Genomic DNA, 18660 nt, shown 5'->3' with positions numbered 1-18660 from the left:
CACGTTCGCTATCAGCACAAAGCATGTTGCCTGAATCTTCAATCGTCAGGATTCATTGCGGTTTTTGGGAAGTGTCCAGTTCTTAAGGTAGGAGATGATTGAGATTGTTTAGTCAACACCCTATGGAATCATCTGTATTTCTAATTCTTCAATGGCGGGATCACTGAATAAAGGATAGGACCTGCCGATCAACCAGCATGTGTTCCACAGATGCAGCTTTGGCCAATCGATCGGCGTGCTCATTTTCTTCTCTCGGGACTTGTAAGAATTCCACCGCAAAGGCTTGACTCGTCCGTCTTTTAATAAGGTCGAGATACTTTTTTCATCCATTCGCCCTTGGCTTTGTAATCCTTGTTGATATGCCCGACGACGACCTAGGAATCACTATGAAGAACGATTGATGAGGCCGATGTCACTTTATCCAAATCGAGCCCTGTGAGAATGGCTTCGGATTTGGCTTCATTGATGGTCATCGGGAACTATAGTTGGACGGCGCATTCGATGATGTCCTCTTGGGGGATTGAAGGACCACCCCGATCCCTCCAGCACGTTTGTTGGACAATTTGTCTGTTTGAACCTTCCAAGGGTTTGCCCCCAGTCGTCGGTTTCACCCGTTGTAAATTCTGCTATGAAGTCAGCTAAGGCTTGGGCTTTGATTGCGGTACTGTATGTCGAACTCACTTAGCTCTACCGCCCATAAGACCAATCTTTAGGGGGCCTTCGAATTATCCAGTGTTTTTTAGAGGGGTTTTTCCGTCTGAACCACTATCGTATGTGCTTGGAAGTATGACCTAAGCTTGTGGGCTACTATGATCAAAGCGAAGACTAACTTTTTCAAGGGGGGATATCTCTCTTCTGCTCCCCTTAGTGCTTGGTTGGTGTAGTATATGGGCAATTGCACGCGATCTTCCTCTCGGATTAGAGCTGAACTAATAGCTGTAAGGGATACATCCAAGTATAGGAAAAGCTCTTCTTCAGGCTTGGATAGGCTTAGGAGCGGTGGGGACTCCAAGTATGCCTTCAATTCCTCAAATGCCTTTGACATTTGTTTGTCTATTCAAAAGCTTTCTTCAGGAATTCAAAGAATGGCGATCATTTGTCCGTTGCCCGCGAGACAAATCTGTTAAGTGTCGTGACTCTTCCATTTAGACTCTGTACCTCTTTGACGTTCTTCGGGGGTGCTCATCTCTAGGATTGCTTGGATCTTATCGGGGTTGGCTTCGACACCCTGTTTTGATATCATGAAGCCAAGGAACTTTCCCGATGATACTTCGAACACACATTTGCTGGGATTGAGCTTCATTCTGTAGAGGCGAAGAGTTTCAAACGTCTCTCTAAGATCATTCAGGTGGTGATCCTCTTCCTTACTTTTCACCAACATGTCATCCATGTATACCTTGACATTCTGTCTGATTTGTTGGACGAACATCTTCTTCACAAGCCTTTGGTATGTCGTCCCCGCATTTTTCAATCCGAATGGTGTGACGTTGTAGCAAAAAAGGCCTTGGCTTGTGACAAACGACGTCTTCTCTTGGTTGGACTCCTTAAGCTTGATCTGGTTGTAACCAGAGAGAGCATCCATGAAGCTCAACAACTGGTGTCCATTCGTTGAGTCTACAAGGAGGTTGATCTGTGGGACGGGGTAGCTATCCTTTGGATAGGCTTTGTTTAGGTCGGCAAAGTCCACACACACATCCTCCGCTTCCCATTTTCCTTCTTAACCATTACTACATTGGCCAACCATTTGGGGTAGTAGACCTCTTTAATGAAGCCTGCGTCCAGTAGCTTATGAACTTCTTTGGCTATGGCCTTGTCTCTTTCCTGTGCCAAGACCCTCTTTCTTTGTCAGACGAGTGGAAAGGATGGGGAGACGTTGAGTTGATGGACCATGATCTTTGGATCAATCCCTAGCATATTCTCATGGCTTAAAGCAAATATGTCTAGGTTGTCCCTTAGGAAAATGATCAACCCATTTTGGATCGAAGGGCTAGCTTGCGTGCCGATGCAAGTGATCCTGTTTGAGTGCTTCTCGTCCAAGGAGATGGTTTCCAATCCCTACATCGGTTCTACACTCACTCGTCGTTCTTCAATGTTCATGGTGGTCATTTGTTCGTCCATCTCAAGCATGGCTATGTAGCATTTCCAAGCCACCATCTGATCTCTGTGGGCCTCTCTTATCTCACACTCTGTAGGGAACTTCAACAATAGGTGATATATGGATGTGGCCGACCTCCTAGGTGACATCCTTGGTGATTTGTTAAGGATAGGTTCCGATGGTGACCGGCAACGTGATGGATCCGATGGGCATGACCTTCATTTTATTGAAGCCCACTAGAGGGACATCTGATGGTATGAGTCATTCCTTACCAATCCTCATTTGTCGGAAGGCTGGATAGTAGAGGATGTCGGCTGAGCTTTCATTGTCCACCAGGACTCGTTAAGTATTAAAGTTTGCTATGGTCAGATTGATTACCAAGGCATTGTCATAGGGGCGGTGGACTCGTTGGGCATCCTCCTCAGTGAAGCTTATCACTGGGTTGTCCATTCAAGTAAGCTTGGACGGATGACCGATGAGCTGGACATTTTGCACCTTTCGTAGGTAGGTCTTCCTAGCCTTCCTTAAGGACCTGACTATTGTGCTCTCCGCGACGATCACTTTTATCTCTCCAAGTGGGGCCCTGGGTCTTTCCTTGATTGGTTGGTTCGGCTCTTTGTCCCTTGATGGGTTTTCTCTTACCCTGTCTTGCCTTACAAACCGTTGCAATTTTCCTTGTCTAATGAGGGCTTCTATCTGTTGCCTTAGATCATTGCAATCAGAGGTGTCGTGCCCATGGTCGCAGTGGAAGTGACAGTACTTATTCCTTGGCCTTTTGTTTAGGTCGCCCTTTAACTTATCAGGTTACGTCAAGGTGGGGTCATCGCTAATCTGCATTAGGATCTGATTGAGTGGAGTGTTAAGCGGAGTGAAGTTGGTGATTCGTCCTAACGGGGGCCTTGACTTTTGTTCATCCCTTCTATTGCTCATTCGAGTTGCCTTTCTTCCCTTGTTCAGATGGGGGTCGTCATGCTTTTCTAGCTTTTTTAGCTTGCTCCCTCTGGCGATCACAACATCGTCAACGTTCATGTACTTCGTGGCTCAGTATAGCATATCAATCATGGTCTTCGGATCGTTCTTGTAAATAGAAAATAAGAATTTTCCGAATCGGAGTCCATTGGTAAAGGTTGTGACTAGGACTTTATCGTTGGCTTTGTCAATCAGTAGTGCCTTTTTATTGAATCGAGTGGCATATGACCTCAAGCTCTCATCCTCCCACTATTTGACGTTTATGAGGCTTACTGAGGGCCTCTTATAGCACTGACCCCTAATGAAATGCGTGACAAAGAGCCCACTTAGTTCCTTGAAGGTTGAGACGAAATTGGGGGCTATCTTGCAGAACTATACTCCGGTTGGTCCTTTGAGTGTGATAGGGAAGGCTCTGCACATGATCTCGTTCGGGACTTCTTGCAGGTGCATGAGGGTTTTGAACGACTTCAGGTGGTCGAGGGGGTCCTTCGACCCATCATATGCTTCCATTTGTGGCATTCTGAACTTGGCTGGAAGGGGGAAGGATGTGACCGGTGCAGTGAAGGGAGTATTCGTACGATGGACTAGTTCATCCAAGCTAGTGGACACCCGACCCTTCAAGGCACTCATCATCATATCCATCTTCTCTTTCATCGTCTGCATCGTTTGTGCTATGCGCAACGCGATGACTTCCAGCTCGGAGGGACGACTGGTATCCTGTTGGTCCCACTACTAACAGCATTGCTTTCCTCTCAGTCACCCCTTTCTTGGTGATCGTTCGTCGGGGGACGATTATTGTCGCGTTCGTCCCTATCTTGTCCATCATTCTGATCATTTGGCTCCTAATCATTCCGCTGCTCCAATTGTCGTTCCAACTCGTGGTTTTTCTGAGTGAGTCGTTCAACTATTGTGGTGAGGGTTTGCACTTGCCTTTCCAATGCGTTGGGCAGGTTCTCTATCTTTTGGTTGGTGGTGGCCATTGATCATATCAGGACCGTACAACTCTTTGTCCTTGAAACAATGATATGGCTTATCAGTCGTTTCCCACAAACAGCGCCAATTGATGATGCACAAAAATCGTTAGTGAGTCAATCACCCATGCACGTGTCAATGGGTGTACCTGAAGAATAAAAGAGAAGAAACAAATATAGAGCACTGGTGTGGTGCCTGCCAAAGACCCTTTGAAGGTTAAGTCAATGATAGCAGAATCTCCAAGAACTCAAGAGTAGCTAGGGAGAATTCACGTACCTCAAGAAGGTTAGGGTTTGTGATTTATATAGTGGCGGAGAGCTAAACCAGATCCCTTGATACGGGGGAATTTCCTTGTAGAGAGAAGGATCCCAAGATATTTGGGATCACTTTTCCATATATAGGAGATTTGATTGTTTGATAGGGTCTTTGATCGTGATGTGCAAGTAATTTTCCATGTAAGGAATATGAGTGGACCCCACATAAGTCCCATGAAAACCCTAGGGTGATGGGTCTCGGGATTGGGGACTGGGGACTAGATCGCAAACCTGATTAATTGGCCCATGGGGTCGATCATCCCTTTGGGGATCAGTTTAAGCGTAAGGAAGGTTCAGCACCCTTATGTCGATAAATAAAAAATTATCCTCATCACTCAACAATAATACTTCACATAATAAACTTCATCAATTATTATTTTTAAAGCTAAATTATTCATAATCTCCTTTTTATTATATGAATTATTTGCAAAACTTCATCCATGTTTAACAAGTCAAAATCATAATGTTAGAATTGAAGTCTTATATAACCTTTTTTTTTCTTGATAAAATATTGAGAATAGGAAATTTCAACCAAATTGCTTATATTATTAATGTCTAATAATTTGTAAGCGTTAATAGGATTTGAAATTTAGCTAAAAATTTGGGGTTGCACTATTTACTCATAAAATTTACTACCTAATTATTTCATTCTATTGCAATTGTATATCAACTCTAAACTCTCTTTTTTTGTGAAAGAATTACTAGATTAGTTTATCAATGTAGAAAATAATAAGAGAAAAGTTAGTGGATACCCCAAGTGTCTTGACCTTATTAGTCTTTGTGTATAGGAAATATTACAACTATTGTAAGGGCCTTCTACTGTCGAGTTCTCAGGATATTTCTGTTGTAGAACTCTATAGTGTTGTAGTGATATTTTTCCACCTTCTACTGTAGAGTGCATTTTGTTGTTGTATTGTGCAATATTCTACCATAGCATTTTCCTCATGATACTATTTTGTTTCAACGTTGCTTCATTTTGCCACAGAATTTTGCTGCAGTATTGTCCTGCTATAACGTTGTTGTGATATTCTGCTATAGAATTCTGCTATGGAACTGTTTTGCTGTAATGTCATGTGCCATAAAATTCTGCCATGGTACTGCTATGACGTTTTGGATACTTTCCTGTTTTGTACCACCAATTCAACCGAATAATTTAATTAATTTTTATTTTATTTTGGTGAATTCCAAATGAATTGTTGCACTTCTTTATGAAAGGAGCCAACATGTTACCAAATATTAAAATTCACCTCCACAGTACCAAGTTCCAAGTTGTTATTCAACTTTTCATAAAATACAAGTCAATTTTTCCAAATTAACAATTGGGAATCAAAGAAGTATAAATACATGCTCAAATTAAAGCCAATCTATTCGACCTTTGCCTTTCACATTGGGAGCATATTTCAAGTGCTGGTATTCACTAGCAATTCCAAGATATATAATTTCTTATTGGAAGACAATATATAGAAATCATGCAAGGTACTGATAGAATGTTCATCTAGTCTTGATATACGATAACATTTCTTTTTCAACAATTTTTATTTTTTGTTTCCTACATTAAACTCAATATGTGTAAGTGGTAAGCTAAACTCCAATAATTGGTGAGATTTTCTAAATCATTATTTGATACAAAATAACTATTGTTTAGGCTTTCCTTTATTCGACCAAGGGTGGGAAGCTCCATAAAATGGTCATATTAACTTTGGAGTTGTTCTTATTGAAAACATGTTCTCCACTAGATTTGGTTTTAGCACACCAAATTACTACAGGTAATATTTCTTGAAGTATAGTAATTTTAGTAAATCATGATATCATGAATCATCAAAAGGTTAAAAGGTTAGAAACTTCCCCGAGTGTATAGCTTGGAGGGCATCTATATGTCTTGCTTTGGTAAGTACTTGAAAACAAGTTTGCAGGGGGCAAATATCTCATTATCCCTATCTTGATCCCAACTCCCTAGTGAAGTCACCAAAATGTTGAGGGTTATTTTCACATTTCTCGTACATTAGACACGTGTGTTGATGTTATTAGACAACGTTTAGTCTAGAATTTTTCTAAGAAGGAAGTTGGGGTTGATGCTTCTGCGGAATGGGCTTTAAGGTCCCATTCTGCATCTGCCAGTTTGTGCGCAAACATTGAGTCCAACGTCAAAAGGATGACGTTGCAAACTGGGCTTATTTTGCCGCTGACTTTTCTTAACTTTTTGTTGTATAGTAAAGTTTTCAGTACTTTTCTACAAAGTGAGTGACTTTTCTCCATCCTCTATTGCATAAGTAACATTTTTCCAGCTTCTGCTATGGAACTAACTTTCCTTAACCTTTTGCTGTGTAGTAAAGCCTTCTACTGTGTAGTAAAACTTTCTATTGTGTAGTAAAGTTTTCTGCACTTTTCTGTAACGTGAAAGACTACTCTTCATTTTCTATTGCAGAAATACTTCTCTACCTTTGGCACATAAGCAACTCTAAAACCCAAAGAAAATATTCATCAAGCAAATGTTAGTTTACATAGGTTAGCATATTCTCAAATACACACACACACACACACACATACATAAAGTAAATAACATATCTATATATGGCAGAATAATGATTAGTTCATGTTAAAAGAAAAACACGTAATAACAGAGAATTAAGAAAGTTTTAGCAGAAAAAGTTTAGCTAGTATAACAACTATCACAATAGATATGATAAAAAAGGTACTACAACAAAATAATTAGTACATCAAGTGAAGATACCATGGCAGAATAATAAATACAACAGCTATAGTAAAAGATGCCACAACAGAATGGCTAATACAACAAATATAAGTTCTATTGAGTGAAAATTAAATGTATTTGCCACCAACATCAGGTGTGGTATCTTTCTGTGGAAAAAGTGAACCAAGAAGGAACTTGAATAACCTTGTCATAGGCTTCTGCCACTAAAATTGTTCATTTTGAAGAATATGACTAAATGGCTACTAGCTGTTACTTTTGGGGGACTTCAAAGAGAGGGTTTGATGAGAGGGAGGAAAAAAATAGTCTATTGATGCATGCCTCTATTTATGCTATGTTTTCCTCTCTTCTTTTTACCACTTTCTATATTTTTTCCTTTTCTTCCTTCTTTCTTTCTCGGTTTCTTTTTAAGTACTGCTTTTGTTGTGGGTCTCTTCTTCTTTCAGTTTCTCCCTACGACCAAACCACACTCTTTAAATCCCTTGACCGTAGGCCCACCTCCCTTGTATTGGTTGGGTATAGGTTGGTGGTACTCTAGCCCTTGTGTGCTTGCTTCACTATCTTCTGTTTTTGTCTTCTTTCATTCCCACGCCATTTTTGCTATAGTCGATTGGTTTTGTTTGGTTCTGCTGAATGTCTATTCTACCTGTGTTTGTTCTCTATGGAAGAGGGTATGGGCTCTTGGGCTTGCCTTGTTTTCTTTTGTTTTTTCTTTGATTTTGTTTTCTTTCTCATTCACACATTTTCTATTGCTGGCTTTGTCTTATTTCTTCATGCGTTTCCTGCTATGTTTTTCATTTCCTTTGGTTTGGCTTTTCTTTCCTTCATGCAGTTCTTATTGTTGACACTTTTTGTTGTTCCTTGTTTCTTCTCATTGTGTTTCTTAATATTAGTTTTCAATCCTATCCTTTTATATAAAAGGATTTGGGCCTTTGTGGGCCAAATAGTGTTTATTGGATCAAAGGGTATTAAACCCAATTGGCCTTATTCTGCCAAAGTCATTCTACTAAAGAATTGTATTTTGCAGCAGATTTGTATTCTGTTGTAGACCACTTTCCCTTGCATTTCTTTCTTAGCCCAAGCTTAAGTCTAGGCTTTATTTCTTTTATGTTTTCTTTGGGCCTTTCTTGCTCTTCGGTCTTCTCGACGGGCCTTTGGGCCTTGCTTTTCATTGGGCTTTCTTTCATGTGGGCTTTTGAGCCTTGTTTTTTATTGGGCTTTCTTCTTTATGGGTTTTTGAGTACGGATTTGCAAAAACAAGAATTAACAAACCTAATTTAAAGCCAAGTAATTACTTAGTTCAAATAAACAGATTTAGGTTAAACAAATATCAATCATATCACATAAAGCAGAGAAGTAATAAACACAAGTGATAAAAAACCTAGGGAGGATTTGACCTAAACAATTCACAAGGCAATAAATTCACTAAATAGAATGGAATTGTTTACAATAGATTCAACCCTAAATTTAATGTTACCTCTTGTAGTACTTACTTACGTGACCACATGCAGTTTCGAATCTACAGACTCTTCTATTCTGAATATGTTGCATACAAACGCTCCTATTTGTGACTTTGAGATCCCACCCAAAGGTTTAGATCATTAGCAGTAGTTGATCTTATTGCAGCAACTTATCTCCACTGGTACTTGTGTTTTGGATCTTCTTTCTGGTAGATAATTGTTGAGTTAGAAGTTTACAAAATCTCTCAAATCTCACAAGAGTAACTCACAAGTCCTGAAAACATATATTAAGGTTTTGCTTTTATACCTAGCAGTGTTGGACTCAAATCCTAAACATTTCATAGGCTTTCGGGCTTGATTTAAAATTTCCAAAAATCACAATTCGATTGGTCGAACCTGTCTCTCAATCGGTTGAGCTTAGCAGTTTCTAAATTTTTCTTTCTGCAGTTTGAATGTTCTTGAATCTTGGCTTATATCAACTTGAGCAATGTCTAAAACTGTTCTAAGACATAAATATCTTATACTAGACATGTTATTGCACTCAATTTGCCAATATACATAAAATTAGAATTTTCGCTTCTCAAAGCATGCTCTATTTTAAATGTTGAGAATTTTTCCTCCATCTTTTGGGCTATTGTTTTATACGGGGCTAAGTTAGGCTCCTTCAAAGAAAAGCTTCCTTTGGTCTGGCAAACCACTAGGTTGGAGTCACCTATCACCTTTAAATGTTTGACCCCTATTTCAAGGGCTGTAACTAGCCTGGTAAGATAAGCCTCATATTCTACAGTATTTTTTGAGCAAGGAAATTCCAATTTTGAATGAGAGCGCCACGACCTCATCCCCTTCATGATATAGGACTATTCCCGCACCTCCTAAGTGGGCAGTCGAGGATTTGTCAAACTTCATTACCGATTGCTCCTTGATTACTGCTGCCGTGGCTACCTCCCCTAGAACTTCGTCATCTAGTAGAAATTCCTCCTCTCTTGGAAATTGTGCCAATAAGTCTGCTATGGCTTGCCTCTTCACTACTTTGGGTGTTTCCGCCTTCAAATCATATTGTGACAACTATAACAACCACTGGGATATCCTTCTAGAGAGGATTGGCTGCCGCAATAGAGCCTTGATTGTGTGGGACTTATTCATCAACCATACCTCATAGGTTAGGAAGTAATGGCATAACCTCTGTGATGCATATACTATTGTCAAGCATGCTCTCTCTGCCCTGGGATAGCGAGTCTCCGCGTCTTTTAGAGTGCGGATTATGTAGTAAACTGGTTGCTCAACACCGCTTCCATCTTCTTGGGTGATCAACGCGCCTATGGCATACGAGCTGGTGGCTAAGTAGAGCAGTAGCAGCCTTTTGTGGATCGGGGCTTGCACCATGGGAATGTTCATCATAATCTGCTGTAGCATTCTGAAGGCTGTTTGCTGTGCTTCTCCCCACGCGAAGCTCTGCCCTTTTTGAGTAACTTCGCGAAGGTTGAAGTGATTAATACTAAACCTAGGATGAACCTTCGAATGTATGGGACTTTTCCCAGAAAACTCTTTAGTTCTTTCACCGTGGTAGGGGGCTTCATGGTCGCTATGGTTATGGCTTTGGCTGGGTCCACATCTATTCCTCTGCTGTGGACTAAGAAACCAAAAAATTTCCCAGAAGATACTCCAAAGGCACATTTAAGGGGATTCATTCTTAACTTGAAGGTTCGACATCTTTCAAACACCTTTCTCAATATTTTGACATGGTCTTCTCTCTTATTTGACTTCACGACTATGTTGTCCACGTAGTCCTCCAGCTCACGGTGCATCATATTTTGGAATATGGTCGTCATAGTGCATTGGTAAGTTGCGCTTGCATTCTTCAACCCAAAAGGCATTATTGTATAGTAGAAATTGCTTATGGGAGTCCTGAAAGCAGTCTTCTTCGCGTCTTTTCGTGCCATTCGAATTTGATTGTATCCTCTAAAGCCATCTATGAAGGAAAACATGGCATTTCGTATTACAAAGTCTATCAACAGGTCCATGTTTGGCAGCGGGAATTCGTCTTTTGGGTAGGCCCTATTGAGATTTTTGAAGTCTACACAGCACCTTATCTGCCCATTCTTCTTCTTTACTGGCACAATGTTGGACAACCAACTGGGTGCTAGATGGGCTTAATGAAAGCCACAGCCAACAACTTCTGCACCTTCTTTACTATTTGCTCTTCTATTTCAGTGTGGAACACTCCAACAAGCTAAGCCACTGGCTTAGCCTCGGGATCCACTTTTAGCTTGTGCACCATTAGTCAGGGATCCAACTCGGGCATCTTGCTATAATCCCACGCGAAAACATCCTTGAATTCTTTCAACAACAATATTAATTCTAACTTTTCTTGCTCTGATAATTTTGAACTTATTGAGAAGGGCTTTGGCTCTTGTGGATTAGTTCCCAGGTCAACTTCTTCCAATCTTTCTTCTGCTGCTACCTGTGTATCCTTTTTTGTTGTAATTTCCTCCTCTTTCTTCGTATTAATTTCTTCTTCCGAACTTTATTGAGCCACGCAGCACACCAAACTTTTATGCTGAGGTCCTTGTCTGGGGCCCCCTTGCGTATCACATGTGGGCCCCACGCACCTTCATAACTTGTGGACAATTCTGCCATCAAGGGCCCGAACCCTGACGCATTGTGGTGCATCGTCTGATTCTAAAGCGGGCGCTTCCTTCCTTTTCATTTTTAACATTAATAGTCTCCTTAGATCGGGCTCTGGGTCGTCTTGAACGTTTTCCACCTAGGCACAAAGTTGCCTTGTGGTTTTGACACTGAGCTTTCTTTCGATGGCACCCACTTATCGTAGAACATAGTTTCTACCAGATGAGCCTTTGCTTGTTTGAAGGGTGATGGATTTGTCTCTATTTGTATCATTTTGCCATTCAGCCTTTGTTGATGCTCATTTTGAAAAGCCTAACAGCAGGAAGAAGCCCAACTATATGGGCAGGAAAAGAGTTAGTGGATTGAGAGAAAAAATCCATCAAGCTCGAATGGCAGGAATAATGAGACAAATGGGCCTTGGGAAAAGCAAATGGGCCTACAAGAGCCCAAAGGAAGAAACAGTAAACTCATGGGCATTATGTGATGTAGAAAAGTGAGAATGGGCCGCGGTAGGCCTGTAGTAATGAAGTAAGAAAGTATGGGGTTGATGGAAAGTCCATGAACCCCAAGGATGAATGATATAGTAATTGAGCTAGGGAAGCCCAAAGGAGTTAGTAAAAGCCCATGAGAATGTAGAGTTAAAAATGGGCCGAGGACGCCAGAGGAAGGAAAATGGGCCTAGGATGCCCAACGAGGAAGAAATGGGCCAACAGAGTCCACAAGCAATGTAATGGATCAAGAAAGCCCAAGGCAACATGACTATAAACCCAATGACAATATTGAGACATTGTAACTAATTGAGGGAAGAGCATACAATAGGCTCGAAAGAGGCTCAGTAGGTAGGGATCAAATAGCACTGCGATATGAATAATAGAATGGCATGGCAGGAAAACTAGCAAGCCAATGAAAGGAACAAATGGTAGGCTAAAAGAGAGAAAAACCCACAATCAAGCAAGGCCTAGCCCTTGGGGGAAGCAAACCATAAAGAATAGAGGATTAGAAAACAGTTCACACCACAAGAGGTTAAGAATGAGCGGTAGAATGCACAGGCAAGCCTCCAGTCCACGGCAAACGCATGAGTAGCAGATAAGTTTTGGACATACATGGAAGTTGAGCACGCACAAGACCCAGACACCACCAACCTGTACCCAACCAATACAGGAGTGGTAGGTCATGGGTCAGAGGTAAGAGAGGGTATAGTTTGGCCGTGGGGAGAAGAGAAGGCCTATTCGGGGGTTCCCATTCAAACTCTTTTGGGGGAAATGTCCTGCTGGGATGACATACTACTCAAAAGAGGGAGGATGAGTTGGAACCACTAGGTGCATGCCATGAGGGATAAAGAGAGAGAGAGTGCCCACCTTATTGCGAATAGGAATGCCACAGTGAACAAGTAAACAAAGTAGAATTCTTTTTCTGGTAATGGGGTGTGGCACGGCCAACGCAGGTAAGTGGTGGTAGCCGGGCAGCTGACAAGCCAGTAAGTGATTTGGAAGTACACCCACGCCTAGAAAAAAGTATTTAAATGGTAAAATAGTAAAAACTAGTCATGGTAGGCAGTATATAAAGGGCTATTGTCGTGCACAATATCATCATTAACACAACGGTAGCAACTATTAAGAAAGACTCACAGCACCACCATCACCATAACACTACACGAGTGAGCACTAAAAAAGAAAGAAAAGGAGTGAGAGAGAATCAAAATAACAAAACGGGAAAGGAAAAGAGAGAGAATATGGAAGAGAAGTAGAGAGTGTAAAATGACAGGTATGCACCAATAGGCTAATCCCTTCTTTCCCTTTCCAAGCCTACCTTCTGTTAAGGATAAAAGATTTGTTTGAGGATAATTCATTCAGGTCCGTTCCCTTAAAGTGGGTAATTTCTAACAGTAAGATCCTCTTGCGAAGTTACCCACGTTGAGGAAGTGGTTTCCTCCTTGGACTTAGTTCTGTAACACAGTTGAACGTGGCAGACTAATCTCTTTCTTTTGCTTTTATTATTTATCATAATTATCTCCTTTCTTGTCTTTGTAATCTCACCCATAACATGCTACTTATTGTCATATCATTCTTTTCTTAAGGATTCTTTATTTATTTCATCTAACAAGAAGTACAGTGTCTTTATTATTGTTATCCTACATCTGTCTGCCATAACTCTTTTGTAACAGTTTTGCCTGCCATAGACATGTGACCAAAGTTTCAGCAAAAGGGGCATAGTTTGTGCACAAGCCGACCCAAGGTGGGTTGAAATTGGACCAGTCCCAACTCTCCAATCCAGAACACTCGGGCCTCAGTACAGTAGGAGGCAGTCTAGCCCAAAAATCACAAAAAGGCTCACCACAACCTTCCTTTTACGCACTGATGATAAGTGGATGGGACCAGTCGGTGCTATGCAACCACGTTCTTCCCAATAGCACCTAGTATGAGACCTCCGTTTTACCAAGTGGAAGCGGGCCAAAGAGGTTATTGGTCCCACTTTTAACCACAGCTGAATGTGGCCCGCGGTATATTTGCCTCTTCCCCTAAATCTTGTTACTTCCATTGGGCATCCCTGAATCTTTCTTTCTGAAATTCCTGCTGCTTGTAAGGTACTTAGTAGGATGAGGTTTACGGAAGCGCCCGTATCCACCAAGGCTCTCTTGATGGGGATTTGATTTATGGATGTTACTAAGTAAAGGGGCCTTCTATGATCTGAGTACCCCCCTTTCATATCTTTAATACTGAAAGTGATCTCATTTTCCTCTTGTAAGAGGGTCTTGTCATCTGTAACTTCTGCTATCAAGCATTTATTCCTACCCCGGAGGCAATACTCACCAAAGCCTCTATGGCTATCCTTCGCTCATTTGCTATAAGTCCCAACTGATCAAACAAGTTCTTGAACCTGGAACTTTTTTGCAAGGCGGTAATTGCTGTGGCAGTCAAGGCTAGCCTTTCCTCTTCGTCTTCCCTTAGATCTGCGCAAATGACAACTGCTGCTACACCCTTCCCCTTGTGGCTCGGGAGTGGGTTTCTTTGAACTTCTGGCTGGGATAGCTCTAGAGTCCCTTCTTTTATTTTTCGGTGCACCAGTTTACGAAGCGCCCAACATTCTGCGGTAGGATGTTGCACAAAATTGTGCAAGTGGCAGAAACGTGGGTCTCTCCGCTCTTCTGCAGTAGGCTTTCTGGAAACTTGGTTAGGCTTAAAAATTCCATCTGTGATCCATTTATCTAGGAGCAGGTTTAGCTCTTTTGGGGTACATGGTAGCAGCAAAGGGATATCATACTCCCTCCTGTCAAACTTTCTCTTTCTTTTGCCAATGGATACTACCATAACTTATGGAGTATTTCTCCTGTCAAAACTTGGTCTCACCGATTGAGCGGTCTTTCTAGCTTTCTGCAACAACCGTGCAAACTAGGAGATTTCTAGATTCTCTATTACAGCTCTCCTTAATCATGTTTCCCATACACATTTCTACTAACGTCTTTTCTTCGCAATGGTCATAGCAATCAAGTGCTATGTCTTTGAACCTTTTGATGTATTCCATCAAATCTTCTCCATTTCTTTACTTAGTTGCTTGCAAAGTCACGAGTGTTACTGTTTCTTCTCCATGAAAGTATTTAGTACAAAATACGTCCACCATGTCATCCCATGTTGGGATTGACCCTGGTTTCAAACTGTTGTACTAGGTGTACGCACAGTCACACAATGAACTTGCTCATATGCTTGACGACACTTCCTTATCTGCCCTTGTATTGTGCAAAAACTCGTGGCTCATACCTCTCGGGGTATGGCTTACTGAGTATTCTCAATGGGTAAGGAGGTCTTCTCGCGTAAAACCTTTCCTTAGGCGCTTTGGCCCTTTCTTGCTCTAAGAGCGCTATAACTTCGGCCATAATGATAAAACATTGTTCTGTATTCTGCGGAGCACCTCTGACTGGGGTTTCCTCTTTGTCTGCTGCATGCTCTGGGTCATTCTAGTTTCCTTTTTCCTTTGTCTTGTCCGCCTTCATTTGACGAATTTCTTCCATCATTTGCTGCTACGAATGTTGCAATGACTGCAACACCTCGATAAAAACGTTGGCATTGTTAATGGGGACCCTTTGCTGTTGCTGAGGTTCAGCCCCTGCTCTATTGACACCTTCCACCTGGTTGGGCTGGTGTTGGTAGGGAGTTATTGGCCTTGACTTTGCCTGTAAGAGCATAGTACTCATGTTTCGTGTTGTTTTTGATCTTGGGGGCATAGCTTGCGAGGGGTTTTGTCTACTTTCCCTATCTTTTTTTTCAACTCCCCAGTGAAGTTGCCAATTTAAATGTGGTGGGCCTTTTTCGCAACTACAGGTTGGGCTACCTCCTACTACATTACGACCCAATAGTTCTTGGTAGGAGAGTCGGGACTGGCTTAACTGCAACATACCCCAAGCTAGCTTGTGCACAAGCTAGAGCCCCTTTTTGCTAAGACCTTGGACATGCGCTCACAGCAAAGAAAACTGTTACAAAAGAGTTATGGTAGGCAAATGTAATATGACAATAATAAGGAGAATATGCTTACTGTCAACCAGAAAACGAAAAATGCTAAATCATGTTCTTAATAAAGGAAGAAGCAATGCAGTAATATAAATGCAACATAAATAAGGTGATAACAATAAATAAAAAAAGGAAACAACACTAATTCTTATCAATAAAATAAAGGAAGAACGGTCAGTCTGCCGTGCTTGACTTCTTTGCAATGTTAAGTCAACCACTCTTCAATGTGGGTAATCTCATAGGAAAATCCTGCCATGGAAATAACCCACTTTGAGAGAATGGGTCTAAATGGCTTATCCTCAAATTTCTTAATTCTCACTAGAGAGTAGGCTTTTAGAGGGAGAGAAGAGAATAGCCTATTAGTGCATGCCCACTACTACACTCTTGTTTACTCTCTGTTTTTCTCTCTAATTCCTTTTTTTTTCTTTCTAAGTTTTCTGTTCTAACTTTCACTCCCTTTCTTGCTTTCTTTTCTCTCTATTCTCTTTTGTTCCATTCTGTTCTGTGGTTATGTTGTTGTTGTCGTTGTCGTGTCCTCACTGTGCATGGCTGATGCCCTTTTATACTGCTTGCCGTGACGAGTTTTTACTATTTTACCCCTTAACTGCTTTTGTCTTGGCATGGGTGTCTTTCCTAGACCACCTGCTGGTCTGTCAGCTGCCCAATCATCACCACTTACCTGTGCTGATCGTGCCACATCCCATTCCCAGACAAAAGAGTCTTATTTTGTTTGCTTTCTCACCGTGGCATTCCCATTCAGATGAGGGTGGGCATTCTCTATCATTATTCCACATGGCATGCACCTAGTGATTCCAACTCATCTTTCCCTCTTTTGGGTGGTATGTCATCTAGCATGACATTTCCCCCAAAAGAGCTTAAGCGGGAACCCTAGAATAAACTTTCCCCTTCTCCCCACCGCCAGATCATACCCTCTCTTACCTCTGACTCATGGTCCACCACTCTTGTATTGGCTGGGTACAAGTTGGTGGTGTCTGAGCCTTGTGCGTGCTCCACTTCCATGTGTGTCCATGGCTTGTCTACTGGTCATGCGTTTGCCATGACCTGAGGGCTTGTCTGCACATTCTGCTACTCGTTCTTGACCTCTTGTGGCATGGATGAGTCTCTGAGCTTTCATTATTTATGTCTTACTTCTTTCCTGGGTTGGGTCTTGCTTGATCGTGGGCTTTTCCTTCTCCAATCCATTCCTTACCCTCTTTTGCGGGTCGGTTGACACTTTTGCCATGCCATCCCGTTGTTCCTGTCATGCTATTATTTGACTTATGCTTGCTGGGCCTCTTTTGAGCCTGCTGTACGCTTTCCTTTTGCTCAATTCCAGTAGCCCAGTATTATCATTGGGCTAGTACTCATGCTATTTTGGGCTTCCTTGGCCCATTTCATCGCTTCCGAGCTTCCTTGGCCCATTTCATTCTTTTGGGCATCCTCGGCCCATTTCATTCTTTTGGGCATCCTCGGCCCATTTCATTTCCTTGGGCATCCCCGGCCCATTCCAATTCTTCATTCCCATGGGCTTTTACTAAGTCTTTTAGGCTTCCCTGGCCCAAATTACTGCATACTTTACTTTCGGAGTTTATGGGCTTTTCCACCAACCCCTTAATACTTAGTTCCTTCCTTTGGGCTCCTTCGGCCCATTCTTGCTTGCTTTCCATTTCTCATAATACCCATGGGTTTACCACTTCTTTCTTCGGACTCCTTTGGGTCCGCTTGCTTTCTTTGAGGCCCTTTTGCTATTTTTTTAGGCCTATGGTCCATTATTCCTGCCATTCGAGTTTAATGATTTTCTTTTCAATTTTCTAACTCTTTCTTCCTATATTGTTGGGCTTCTTCCTATTATTGGGCCTCCTTGCTAAAGTGGGCATCAACACAAATAGTCTCTTTGCTTTACTGCTAATTTCTTGGATCTAAACCTCTTTGCATCCCTTGACTCCCTTGTCTTGGTGGTGGTTGGTGCTTTTGTGGTTATGGGTTGTTTGCTAGTGGGTGTGGGTGTTTAGCTATGGGTACGAGTGTTTGGAAATAATTATTTGGGTTGATCTAATTTTAGGTTTTTGGTGGTTGGTTGATTTTGTGTTGGTTTTACGGTGGCTAGTGGTGGATGAGTTAATTTTGGTGGTTGGTTTGCATTTTTTCCGGTTATGTTGGGTCGTGAGGTGGTAGCTTGTTTTTTTTTTTGTGTGGTTTTTTTTAAAAGGCTATTTTAATGTGTTGTAATGGTAAAATAAAAAATGTGATATAAGGTGTATTGTAAGATAATATGTTAAAATAATAAAGTAACTTTTTAGTGTATTAAAATGACATAATTTTAAAACAATCGATAACATTAGCATTTTTAGAATAGCAAATGTTAGTGCTCTAATATCAAGATTGATTAGACATTATAGCCAAAAGTCTTACATTTCAATGACTATAAGACCCTTACAAATAAAATAAAAAGAAAGACAAATTTTGGCTCCAAGCAAAATTGTAGTAGTCTGGGCTCAAACTATCAATAAAAAAAATGGTAAAGTTTAGTTACAAAATAGATTGTGATCTTAGACTACAACCTTATTCAATATCATTTTATTGGAGGTGAATTTTGATAAATCTACCATTAGATTACATTTTCTTTTTATATCATCTATACTTGCAAAATTTTTAGAAAATCAAAAATTAATAGCTATGTCATCACTCATCAAAAAGTTGTTTAAATTGTAAATTTTTCTAATTTAAAATTATGCATAAAATATAAATTTATAGAACATATAGTAAATAATATTTGATTTACACAAAATTTGATATGTATTAAAAGCGTAAAGAACATGCAATTCAACGATTAGAGTTTTAAAATATATAATAATATTTATTTTATTAAGTAAGATTATAATTTTAGACTACAACCAGTTTTATAACTAAATTTTATCGCATTAATCACTGTCTTGCTTAGATAATTGAGCTAGACCAGTTACATGCATTGCGTACAAGTGTCATTTTCTTAAAATAAAAAAGATTATAGAGC

The sequence above is a fragment of the Castanea sativa genome, chromosome 12, assembly GCF_040712315.1.
Source record: "Castanea sativa cultivar Marrone di Chiusa Pesio chromosome 12, ASM4071231v1".
Taxonomy (NCBI): Eukaryota; Viridiplantae; Streptophyta; class Magnoliopsida; order Fagales; family Fagaceae; genus Castanea; species Castanea sativa.
Note: the sequence above shows the minus strand (reverse complement) of the source record.